At 40.1% G+C, this 12,569-nt stretch overlaps 1 protein-coding gene across 6 annotated transcripts in view; it reads left to right on the forward strand.

Moving 5' to 3' along the window:
• The window catches only part of LOC131694111 (semaphorin-1A), a 185,432-nt gene that overhangs the window by 130,337 nt on the left and 42,526 nt on the right, over window positions 1-12,569 (forward strand). Inside the window, exon 1 of one of the 6 annotated variants that reach the window (XM_058982521.1) lies at window positions 7,283-7,473. The exons of the other annotated variants lie outside the window; for them this stretch is intronic. The gene's annotated coding sequence lies outside the window, so the exon portion shown is untranslated. Of the gene's footprint in view, window positions 1-7,282; window positions 7,474-12,569 lie in introns of those variants that run through there. 6 annotated transcript variants of the gene reach the window in all.

Genomic DNA, 12,569 nt, shown 5'->3' on the forward strand with positions numbered 1-12,569 from the left:
TCGTCATCTTGTAGAACTCAATTGCGGATAATGACAGCCAATTGAAGCTGTCTAATAGCACGAGTAGTGGCTTTCAAATTTGACATTTGTATGCTGGTGCTATATAATATCATTAGCAGCGCAAAAACGGTCTGTCAATCTATGCACAATAATAGCACAATATTTCGCTTTTTCTGGCATAATCCTAGCATTATATCATAATAACGAGCTTAACGGCTCATTTTCTGCGCTATATGTAGATCTAAAGCGAATATTAGGCTACGTTATAATGCTTATTGGTTACCTGGGAGTCTTCGTAAGGAGAAAGGTGTAAGGCGGCGCGCTCGGAGTGATAATAATGTGCGCATTCAACTTCAAGTTTCAATTCTAGCAATCCATACTGCTTCATCAGGTAACCAAACAACGACGAAACGTAGTTTTTGGTCGACTATGATTTTAGAGACAACCAATATTTGAAGGCCCTCTACTTGATCAATGCGATCGATTTGATCACATAAAATAGGGTAGTCGTAAATGATAGGCTTGTTACAATGATAAAATGAAATAACATCACTTTCACTAAGCAACTCATCGTTCTCCAGGAGGATTGTTATGTCGTTGAGGAACAGTGTGAACAGCAGAGGATCCAGATTGCTTCCTTAGCGGCTCTTTGATGGAGGATCGTCTACTGTCGTGAAATGAGATAGGAACAGTCTCAGTCGTTAGATAGATACTGTACTGTATTCCAAGCTTCGCGATTTTGTGTGGGGTAGAATCGCCCCTTCAACAGAGCTTTTCCAGCAAAGTAATAAACTTCTGCCCCGATAATCAGGCGGCAATCAAGGCCCTTAGTTCAGAAAAAATCACGGTCCAAGCTCAAATTGAAGAAATAAGCATTGTCTACACTATATAGCTTCTCTGGGTGTCCGGACATTCTGGTATTACTAGAAATAAAAGGGCCGACGAATTGGCCAGAGCAGGTGCAGCGATTGATTTCGTTGATCCTCAGCGCGCCCTGTCAATTCCGACAAGTTGGATAAGAGAAAATACGGTTTTTGAACTTCGCATCCCATGTATTGAAGTTAGCGTCCCATGTATTGAAGAAATCTACAAACGTGTCACTAAACAAAAGCGTTTCTAGAACAACGGTACCGTGTGATTTCGAACAATCTCATACATTTATCGAAACTCCACTGCGACATGCTGATCAGGGCTTTGACTGACCACTGGCAGCTCAATTATCAACACACTGAGCTATTTTCATGTGATCTTTGTGAATCCGCCATCCTTACATAGACGACACAGTGTTTGAACGACTGAAACTTGAGCTTGAGCTTGTGCGACCACCCCTGGCTGCTACTCCGTTATCGATCGGAACTAGCTGAAGTTGCACAGGGAATCAGTAGATAATTATGCTTGGGATTAGCGAAACATCTTTCAATGTGCAACTCCTGGTAATCCTAAAGTGTTTCTGATCAATACCGGCACCGGCCAGGCCCGAACGTAGATCGCGGAAGGAAAGGGAAGGAATGGTTAGTCCGATACTTACTTTTGCTAGAGGCCGTATATACTACTGTGCACTCCACAAGTATCACGGGAGGAGGATATTTTTGTTAGTAGAGTATAGAAGTTGAATATACTTCTTTTTTACCGACGCCAGAGAGGTGATTCCACTATCTGTACTAGATATCGATCCACCAATTCCATGGACCGGGGACCAACGGCTTTACTTCCCTTCCGAAGAAAGACGTGGCCACAGATTTTTTCACCTCAGAAGAATCTCAACGACCTCGGCTGGAATTGAACCCAGGCCAACTGGAATGAGTGGCGGTCACGCTTACCACTCAACCACCGGCGCCGTCATGTTTGGACGACTGAAACTGAGAGACAAACTAAGGATCCTTATCCAATGTGGTAAAGAGCTGTAGGCTTACTCGCAAGTAATTTGAACTACTACTTACTGTTTGTTTTGTGCTAATATTCGCGCCCTTCCAATTCCAATATCTCCCTCCTTCTCCTTTCTTTCCGCTCAGGAAATGATGAGAAAACACGGCAAGGCATAAATCCCCGACTACATACGAGGAACGTGCCATTTGAGCCAATATATTCTAATTCCTGATAATGAGTAAATCATCGTTCGCCAGGAGGATTGCTATGTCTTGGAGTGGAACAATTAGTATTTCGTCACAACTTCTAATAACACGCAAAGGAATACCGTCCAGCCCGGGATTATAGGAACGCTTTAGCTTCTAAACCCCCGCTTCAACTGTCGCTGCAGAAACTTCAAACACATCAAGATCTATAACATTTCTTGAAATTTAGTGTAGGGTCAGACTTTCAGATCCTTGCCGTTTTGATTTAATAAAGTTCTAAAAACGTTTGAGATGACTCCGCAAATCATCTTGCTTCTTTTCCATGTAGCACTTATACAAAAATCGATTGTACCCGCGCTACATGCGACTAATTTCATTGGAATGCCGTTTTATGACCGAGCATTGCGATGACAGCATTGATATAGCAATCTGGCACGGCACCTACGCAAGGTACGAAGATGGGCATTGGACCAAGCAGGTTCCTTGGAGGTCTATGAGGTCATACAGGAATGTGCGTAGTTTAATTAGTAAAATTAGCTTTAATCAGGGGATACTGGTAACTCGAAAGTGCGGACATTCCAACAAAGGTGTGCAACATTTTAATTAGTAATATGAAATTTACATGTACACTTCGGGAATTTTACAATGGAGCTTTGTGAACGTCACATGTTCACAGTGTGGATTCATATCAATAGCAATATGATTGTAAAAAACAGAGCTGTTTACGCGTACATTTTCGAAGCACGTCGATTATGTTCTGAAGCATATTCACAATGTTTCTGTACACGTTTTCTTTGCAATATAACAATTGAAATCATGCACAAAAATTATCGATTTTTTTTTCTCAAGCAGATTCTTTTCGACTAAGAACTAGCCCTCTATCTAACAAGACAGTTTCTAGCGCACTACACGTGTTCTCGAAAAAGAAAATCATAAAACTATCAATTCTTATGGCAGTTTTTGCGTAGTTTAACACCATCATAAGAATGCAACGATGAAACCTAAAAGTTTTAAGAGAACCTTGGAAAGTACTCTTGGGAACGAACCTTATTAAGTATAGGCCCGGCTTAAAAGGGATTTATGGCTGTCTTGAAACAACTTTGTAGAGTAATTGATTCTATGTTAAGTTTTATCAAACTAGCCTTGAAGATATCTGTGTACCATAAAACTGAGTTTGTTACTTGGGAAGTGAACAGTTTAGACGCTATTATGTTTGAGCGCGAAAATGACATTTTTAAAACACTGTGGTGTGTTGAAACTGGTTTTATTGTGTAGAAGACTCCTCAAATATAAGTGGTTTTACTTTGGAGAGGTTTTACTTACTTTCGTTTAAATGGGTTTGGAACTGGAAATCCAGAAGTCCTTGGATAGGGTGCTTTTGAGACAACCTAAACTGAGAGAACTTTTACAAAATCTTTCAAATAGGCTATGTCATCCTTTAATGAATTTAAGGAATTGCTTTCAGGCACTGTACTGCTGCAGCAACGTCATTTTACAGAAATTGTCGTTAGTGTAGGCGTTACACATTCAGAATAAACTCCGTGGGTGGGTTTTCCATGACGAGTCGAACATCATAATCCACCTTGAAACAGGGCATGCTGCATACAATGTTTGTTACCTCTGCTGTCCACCAGAAGAGGAGAGAATTTTGCATTTATACATAAAGACAAGAGATGGCGTCATGCACAAATAGAACTATCACTTTCGCAGAACAGCACTTGCATCTATCATAATTGATTGAAATGTTCTGCTGCTTTCTAATCGATTTATTGGTGTGAGTTAATCATTAGTTTCTATCATATCTGAATATTTACAACCCTCAAAGTCTGGGCTATATTTAAGGCACGACTTTTTGTTCGATGAAAGGTGTCCTGCAACGTTTGATATTGCGGCAAATCGGTGATGATTTCCTCTTTTAATCTTCTATGCTTCTAAAAATGACACAAGTCTGGAGGACACAAACACTCGTCTATTTATCTCCTGCGGCTCTGTCTGTTTCCCCTACAAACCGCATGACGTAATTTGTGATAGATGCCTCAAGACAACTATTCCAACGATGCTAACACGCCAAGAAACCTGCATGCGATGATCGAAGTTGGCCGTGACGGGAAGCTTTCCGGGGTTTCGTGTTTCACACAACACTTGTTTTAATGGCTAAGACAATGTATTTCTGACACTGAGCTGCATGTTCAGTAAATCCTAATTAGGTTAATTACTATGAGAATAAGTATGAGTTATACCTTTTTTATTGCTCGTTATTTACCCAAGAGTTTTTACTATTTCAAACACTGGATACGATGATGATTTATGATGATTCGTTGAACCTTCAATCATAAATTGCAACAATTGCTAAAATACGTTATTAAAGTTTGGAAACAATCAGGGACACTAAGCAAAAAACATACAAGACGAATGGCCTGTCATTGTTGTCCAATGAATCTTGTCAAAAGTATCCCGCGTCGACATTTATCAGGTCGGCAGAGTCGAGTAATCCGCACTGCGATGGACCTGTACGCTGTCATGATAACTTTGTTTTACTGTATTAGCAAAACTGCCAGTAATCAATCAAGCGTGCTGATCCCGCTAAACTCGCTTACTGAACTTTACGGTCCAGCCAACGAATGAGGAAGTGCTTAAAACTTAATATACACACTCGATGTAATCTCACACTTGAAAGCTCGGATCTCACTCTGTCTCTCACGCAGATTGCTAAGAGTTGTACCATAGATCAACAATCCATCAACCTGTTGTTGAGATAGAATACCAGTGATTGGTTGGTCGGCTCGCCGCGTAGATGACATACGGGGAGTTTCATGAATTATTCATCATCGATTAGGAAGAGCCCGAGTTTGCGGGAAGCGTAAAATTAAACTGTTGGTAAAAATCACAGCCGACACTCTGACCAGTTCGTGGTGGTTTTTCAGCTTCTCCACTTATTAGCACTTGTTTTTGAGATCTCTCCCGAACTCGCCACAAACCGGTCCACTCATGTATGCTAGTTTCGGCTTCAACCGGAGGCTTATACGATATGAGGGACAGAATCAGCTCTCGTCATTTGCATGTAGCAAAAAAGTTTTCATTTATCAATTGACACTTTTGCGCAGTTAGATTAAATAACTAATCCTAGAAATGAATAAATAACGTCATCCGGTCCCACACGCCCGTTGAGTAATGCGAGACACGGTGTCTCCAACAGCGCGGGAAAAAAACTATGGGCGGAAAGTAGAGCGATTGCGCAACGCTCGATTATAGGGCCTCTTGTATGGGAGAATAGCCCCGACCACGATTAGTAATTAACCAGTTCTGATCTTCCAGTACCATGGCGAACGGAACAGTGACAGAACTGTCAATGAAAAGATATAATTGGTTTACGATACGCCAGTAGATACCAAGGCGGAGCTTCCTACACGTGATAACATAAACTTTGCGAGGGACTTTGCCAGTTTCCTAACGCGCTTGTCATCTGACCAAACCTGGGCGCGTTCCGTAACTCTACGTTCCCATTTTGCAGCAGGTTCTTATGAATCTTAATGGGTATTATTAAAGGACCCCTCACCGACAATCGCGTGGTCGTTTCCGAGAACAAAGTTGAGTTTAGCTGATGCCGCGTATGTGTGCTGTGTTATTGGAAGCTTTAACCACGCTCGAGAGCTTGTAATAGATTTACGTTAATTGCTCTTGGAGTTGCATTTATGCAAAATTGCACCACCACACTAGTATCGCTCGATCTCGCCCAAGGTTTTTTTTCTTGGTAATCAATAGAATGAACCCGTTTGTTAACGATATTTTAATACTAGCTGAAGGAAAGCCGCTTGTGGTGACAACATGTCTAGTTTGGTTTCTGTTTATATTGAACGATTCAAATTACTTGCGACTATCGTAAAAAAATATTGGAATAAATTGTAATTCATCTAATTGTTTTGTACTGAACATAGTTTATTTCTCAAAAGTTCCAATGTTTAAATAACTTCGATCCATTATCGATAACAAATGGCCAAATCTATGAACCAGTAAAAACCGATCAAGTAACGTTTTGAATAACAAACATTATAAAAGTCACACGATAACATTTCTGATGCAGCACCCTATCGCGTTTAACATTTTGTCCCGATCAGCATATGTTGTGCTCACTATTCCATTCCAGCACTTTTAAAGCGGAGCCGAGCGCTTCAAGTTACAAACGCTGCGCAATACCAATTCTGCGACTTGGAACAGGCGTTTCGAAACCATGACTAGATACAAGATTATCCATTTCTGCCGCAGTGGTGGCAATGGTTTGAAGTGCTCTATTTTGCAAATCATAAAAATTTATGTCAGTTTCTCCCCGGTTGGCCCTACAGTTTCTTCTACACGCGGTCAGACCAATCAATCCAGCTCAGCGTAGCAGTGCTGTTCACATATGAAATAATTGTTAAATGAGATAAGTCAAGTGATTGAAGGCGTACAGTTTAAGATTTATTCTGTCATACGCGCGCGAACATTTCCATACCAAGTGTGACAGTGTTCATGTGAGTGTGTGTGCTCTTGAACGTTCTAAGTTCTTGACAATGTTCAAGATCGTGCGCATATAAACAAGAACCCACCTTCGCCACCTGCAGCATCGTGCGGCTATAGTTTAATTCGCCATTTTTTATTGCTTCGCTATCTGCCCGCAGCAAGAGCAAAGAGCAGGTTTTCGAGCGGCCACTTCGCCCTGTCGTACCACAGCAAGCAGCAGAAACCGGGTCGCTCCAGCGAATCAGTGTTTACTCGGCGGGGTGACAATAGACACGGTGGTGCTGTTTTTTCCCGCGATCATACGATATCCGTGCGCGCACAGGTTCTGTGAACAAATCGAATGGTTTTGAAGGTGACTGCCAAAAATTTATCTGATCCATGCACCTGATTAATCGTATCATGCTAAGTGTTCGATTTCAATGTGATTGTCGTCGTGGGTGCTTTAACTCTTGTACCGAGTGCTTCATCGATCCATCCAAGTGACCTTAGTTTGAACCGCCCGCCCGCCGCTGCTGCCAGACTGACTGGCTCGTCGGTTTCTGATGTTAGCTTGCAAAGCAACCAGAACGAAGATGGCGATGACGTGCGGCTTCGCCTGATGTTGGCCATGTGGCAAACGGCGATCATCAATTTGCTGTACATGTAACAGCAGTGAGTGCGAAAGTGAATTTTTAGAGGATAATTGAATCTGTACATAGTACGTGCATGGATCCATTGTCGGTGCGTAAGTGATAATGGGACCTTAATCCAATTTGCGTTAATAAATCAGTTCGTTTACTCCGTTGACGAGTGTTTTGTGCTGAGTTACTCGTATACGAACGAGCGTGGATTTGTGCTTATGTGGGATTTAGTATGGTGCGCTGAATTATTTTGAAAATAACCTCAAAATCTGACAGAAAAGCAGGTGAGCGGAAATTGTGTTGCTTCAGGTTACTAGAAATCAAAGATCTTCAAATCAAAAAAATTTCAGATGTGAACCAAAAACAATTATTCTGAATTCAGAAGAAATTAAACTGCACTTCGGCAATTGATTATCAATAATGTTGTCTTACTGCATAACATAAAAAAGGATTTCCTTGTCGATGCGGGTTATTGTTGTTGAGGTAAAATAATGCACAGTTACGCTATTTTAGTGTCCAATTCGCTCCCAAGTAGCTGTTTGAATAGAGCTGCAAATTTTCAACAGATTCAACTTGAAGGAGGAACAAACCTCAAATTCACAGATATTGGGGTATTGATAATGTTTTTCAATCAAAACTACTTTGAACATAATTCTTACTGTTCATGTAATACTATTTTAACACTACAGAGTTATAACACGTTGTAATAATATGCAACAAGAAAAATGTCATCAAGATAGCGTTAAAGAACCGGTTCCGCGGTACTTATGCTCTCAGTACCGTACCGGTAGTACCGGCAAAATATCGATACTCGAACTTATTTTTCTAAACGAGCGAAAAACATTCCAGAGCGAAATTAGACGTTCAAAATCATGATTTTAATTGAATTGAAAATAACCAAAGCCACTGTCTGTGCAGTTCTGAAATATTTTAAAGAATGTCTGTTTTCCGCAAGGTGTAACTAAGGAGTTGGATGTTGTTGTGGTCAACAAACTCTGTACAGTTTAAAATATGCGCATTCGGAAAGGTTTCATAGTGGATCGTAAAGTGAAAAAGTACGATGAAAATGTGAGCCCGAAAACTGTATGGTCGGGTGCTGACCAAATCAAACGGACGCATTCTTATGGACGATAAAACCTGTGTCAAATTGGATTTCAAACGGCTTCCTGGACAGAAGTTTTGTGTTGCCAGGGGTCACATAGATGTTTCCAAGAAATATAATTTGTGCTTGCGGATAACTTTGCCGGTTATTTGTTAATCTGGCAGGGTATCTGCAGCTGTGGTCCGAAGACATCGATTTTCATGGCAATCAAACAGAGTTTGAAATTTTCGATAAGCAGTTTATTATTCATCTTTTCTTCCATAATCCATAATTCATATGTTTGTCACGAAATAGAAAATTTCGAACCCAGCAACCTACAATAAAAGCTCTATTCTTTAGAAATATGGTGCTTTCAAATGCACGTATTTGCTTAATCTTACATTACACCAATTCAACATCCGAAAAATCTTGCAGGAGACTACGCTCTTCATCTTCAGTTTCCGCTTCATTATCGCCCAATACTTCGCCATTGGACGGAGCTGGGGACAATTTGGTGATCGGTTGTTCTGCTCTTTTGGGAGGAACTGGTCTCCATTGCCATATCATTATAGCTCTCTTGGGATAATGGGAGCTGACTAATTCTGTCCAAAACATAACGGACCATCATGACACTTAACGAAGGGTAACATCCCTTTGTTGAGGAACTTCCTTTACTTCCGAATTCAGAGTGTTACCTGTCACAAAAACGCTGGTTTCCTTGACAGAGGAACAGTTTCCTTGCCAAAATCATATCTTTATATATTAGCATATCTGCGAAAAATTTGAGCCACGGAATTTGTTTGAATTCAGCTACTGCATAGGTTTCAACGTCGACCAAAACACATCCATCGACTTTCATCAGCATGCTCGAACAGGTTATGGACCTGGATTCTAGCCACTGTTTGTTGCTCGCGATTTCAGAAGGGTTATTCACTTGCTCGATAATATGTGTGATCTCCTCAAAGACTGATTCGCCGAAGAGTGCACCATATAGTATTTTTGTTCAGCTAAATTGTATCAGAATGACCTTCAATCGCAATTAACGTTATATGTTTCCATTCCGAGACTTGGTTTACACATTGCTACGTACGTATTTTAAACAATCTCAAAATTTTATCAAAATCGGAGCACAATAACTTGAGTTATAGCTATTCATTACCTCTAACCCAGTGGTTTTCAACCTTTTTCGTTCCATGTTCCCCTTTCCTAATATTAATTCCTATGATGTACCACTTTCGGAAAATTGTTAACATCATCACCCTGACAGAAAAAAATGATTGGATGAAAACCATTATTTCACAATCAAAATCCTGTTCCTGAGTGAGAATGCTCAGAATAAAAATCTGCATTCTTGACATACTGAAACAATATATCTGACTGGAATGTGGGGATCACAAGTTAAAATTTGTCCCGCATAATTCACCCTCTACAATTGTCTAACTTACCCCTGGGGGTGAATTCACCTCCAGTGGAAAATCACTGCTCTAAACCGTTCATAGGCGGAAGTTGGTTAAGGTTGAATTTGTGATCCAAGTGTATGGATTCTCGCGCAATCAAAGCAGCTGCATTTCACATGAATCATGAATCTGTTACAAGACTGCAATCATTACTGGTAACTTTTAGGCAATCTCATCCAAATTTTGGCATGAGTTCATTTTTTTTTGTCGTGACTACGACTTACCTTTTAATATAGAGCCGGAAATTTTTTCGGTAGAAATAGGAGGGAGTTTTTGAACGTTAATAGCGTTGTACTGAATGGAATTATGTTTGCGCTAATCAGTTGGAAAATTGGTGATCATTTTTGCATTAAATTTTCAAATTATTTATGACTTTAATTCATATCACAAAAACTTTCGAAAGTGACGCGGGAAACCCCGAAATTTGATTTTCTATTTCGGGCAGAACCGTCGATATGGTGCAACCAAGAGATCTAGCCGTTTATTGGGAAGTTATAAAAGTCCCGCATACATTTTTGTGCTATGTGCTTCATTCACTACAAGGATAACTGTCATTATAGCCGGTTGGGATCCTCTTTTGTAGGCCATTTGTTTATTAGATAGGGTGAAAATGGGAAAATGGTAAACACAGGCTCATTACTCTATAGCATGAGCATTTTGGATTTTTAATACTTGGTTCTTTGGATCGGGTCTCTTCCATCATTTCGATTTTTTGATCCGTTATATCTTTGAATCAAATTTTTCGATTGGATTGTCGGATTTCTTATAATTCGGTTCTTTCTGCTATAAGGATTGTTGTATTGGATTTCGAGATGTTTGGACCTTTTCATGTTTGGATCTTTGGACCTATCGATTTTTTTGGTTCTTTGAGTCGTTGAATCTGTAGTTCTTCGAATCTTTCTTATCTGTGGTACTTTGGATGCTAGGGTTGTATAAACCTTGGATCTATGGACCTTTCGGATCATTTGGGAAATCAGGTCTTCGTTACTTTATATCATAAGATTATTGTACCTAGCGCTTCTGGTAACGACCTTTTCTCGTGAGAACCGGTACTGCGGCACTGAAATCCTCAGTGACGGTAGTACCGAAACAATATCGTTACTTGAATTGAAATTAATTAAAACAACGAGAAACGCTCCAGAGTGAAATTAAATGCTAATATTTATGATTTTATTGGTCAACTTTTATAAACGTAACATCTATTCCAGCATTTCACATTTTAACAGAAGGTTTCTTTTGCACATCAAGGCTCATTCTTATTCTGAGTGCACCATGGCATTTTGCTGATCCCGACCTCTTCCGCTCGCCAGCAAATTGAGATTCGAACCAAATCATCTATCAAATTTTCAATTATTAGCTACTAAGTCAGTGTTCGTCCTTTTATGGATGAAAATTTAACCTTTAGCAGAATACAGACATGGCTTAGGCAGAAACTAATTTTGTCTGTCCACAGTGAAGAATGGGACCAATCCCAATGTCGTTAGTGGAAGATTTCACAAAAAATCAGCCTTTCTGTTATTTACTGTACGTGTGATATTGCTTGCACCATTAAACAGCGTATTATTTAATTGAAAATTTCAGTGTTTCAAATAAACCACACATTTCACATCAAGGCGCCTGTTTCCAAAGGAGCGGTGGAAACCAATCATTGTTATGCACGTTTCTGGGAGTGAGTATAACAATCAAAGCAATCCAAGTGGGTTTTGACTCTTAGGTTTTCACTCCTGGTTTTGGCTCCTCCTGTCCACTCCGGTTTGTGATTCTTGTTCTGTCGCCTCTTATAGATCGAATTTAATCACAAACTTTGATAACAGGTCTTCAAACTTTGTATGTTTAATTTCTCAATTATCCCAGCAGAAGGTGCAGGGTGCGCCAGCTGGATGTATCCTTTTTCAACATTGAACAACTCCGCCATTTTTTAGCCGTTTTCACAAGTAAACAAGTCTTTTTAGGATATTTTATGCCATTTATTATAAAACAGGTTTAGAAAACAACGTTGATTAAATCACCACACCCATTTGATACACAAAAAGCAGTTCTTTTGCGGCCATTTTGCATGACAGGACAGCATTTCGGGCATAATCGCAGCAATTCCAGCTCGTATATTAGCTTCGAGTTCGTCAAGGTACTTAGGTTTGCCAGAATACACTTTACTTTTCAAGTAACCCTACAGAAAAAAGTCTGGCACCGTTAAATCCGGAGAACGAAGAGGCCATTCCAAATCACCATTTTTTTGAGACAACGAATCCTGGGCATTTGCTCTGCAAGAACTTGATTGCGGTGTGGCAAGATGCCCCGTCTTGTTGAAAATAGAAGTTTTTCGGACCTTTTTTCTGCATTTGTGGACAGACAAAGTGCGCCAAAATCCAGTGGTAGCGTGCGTTGTCATTGCCTCTTCAAAAAAAAACCAATGATTGTTTTGGAGCACACTCCGGCCCAAACAGTAACTTTCTGGTCGTGCAGTGGTGTTTGATGTATAACGTGTGGATTCTGTGTCCCCCAAATTCGACAATTTTGTTTATTTACTCCGCCGGAAAGGGTGAACGATTTCAGCGCGTTCTTTTGGTGTAAATCGACTTATACCCAAAATGGTTTCAATGTTGAAATAGGATACATCGAGATGGCGCACCCCGTATATATTGGAGCAAGTCATTTGATTTCAATTTAATTTTATTTAACAAATATATATTTCTAACAATAATCACGGGCAAACATATCTCAAATCCGGTGTAAAAATGTTTCTGCTGAAGTGATGAAATCCAATAGTTCAAATGCATAGTGGAAGGATGCAAAACAGGTGTACTATTTATTACTGTAATGGCCTAAGCCTAGCCTAGTACGC

The sequence above is a fragment of the Topomyia yanbarensis genome, chromosome 3, assembly GCF_030247195.1.
Source record: "Topomyia yanbarensis strain Yona2022 chromosome 3, ASM3024719v1, whole genome shotgun sequence".
Classification (NCBI taxonomy): Eukaryota; Metazoa; Arthropoda; class Insecta; order Diptera; family Culicidae; genus Topomyia; species Topomyia yanbarensis.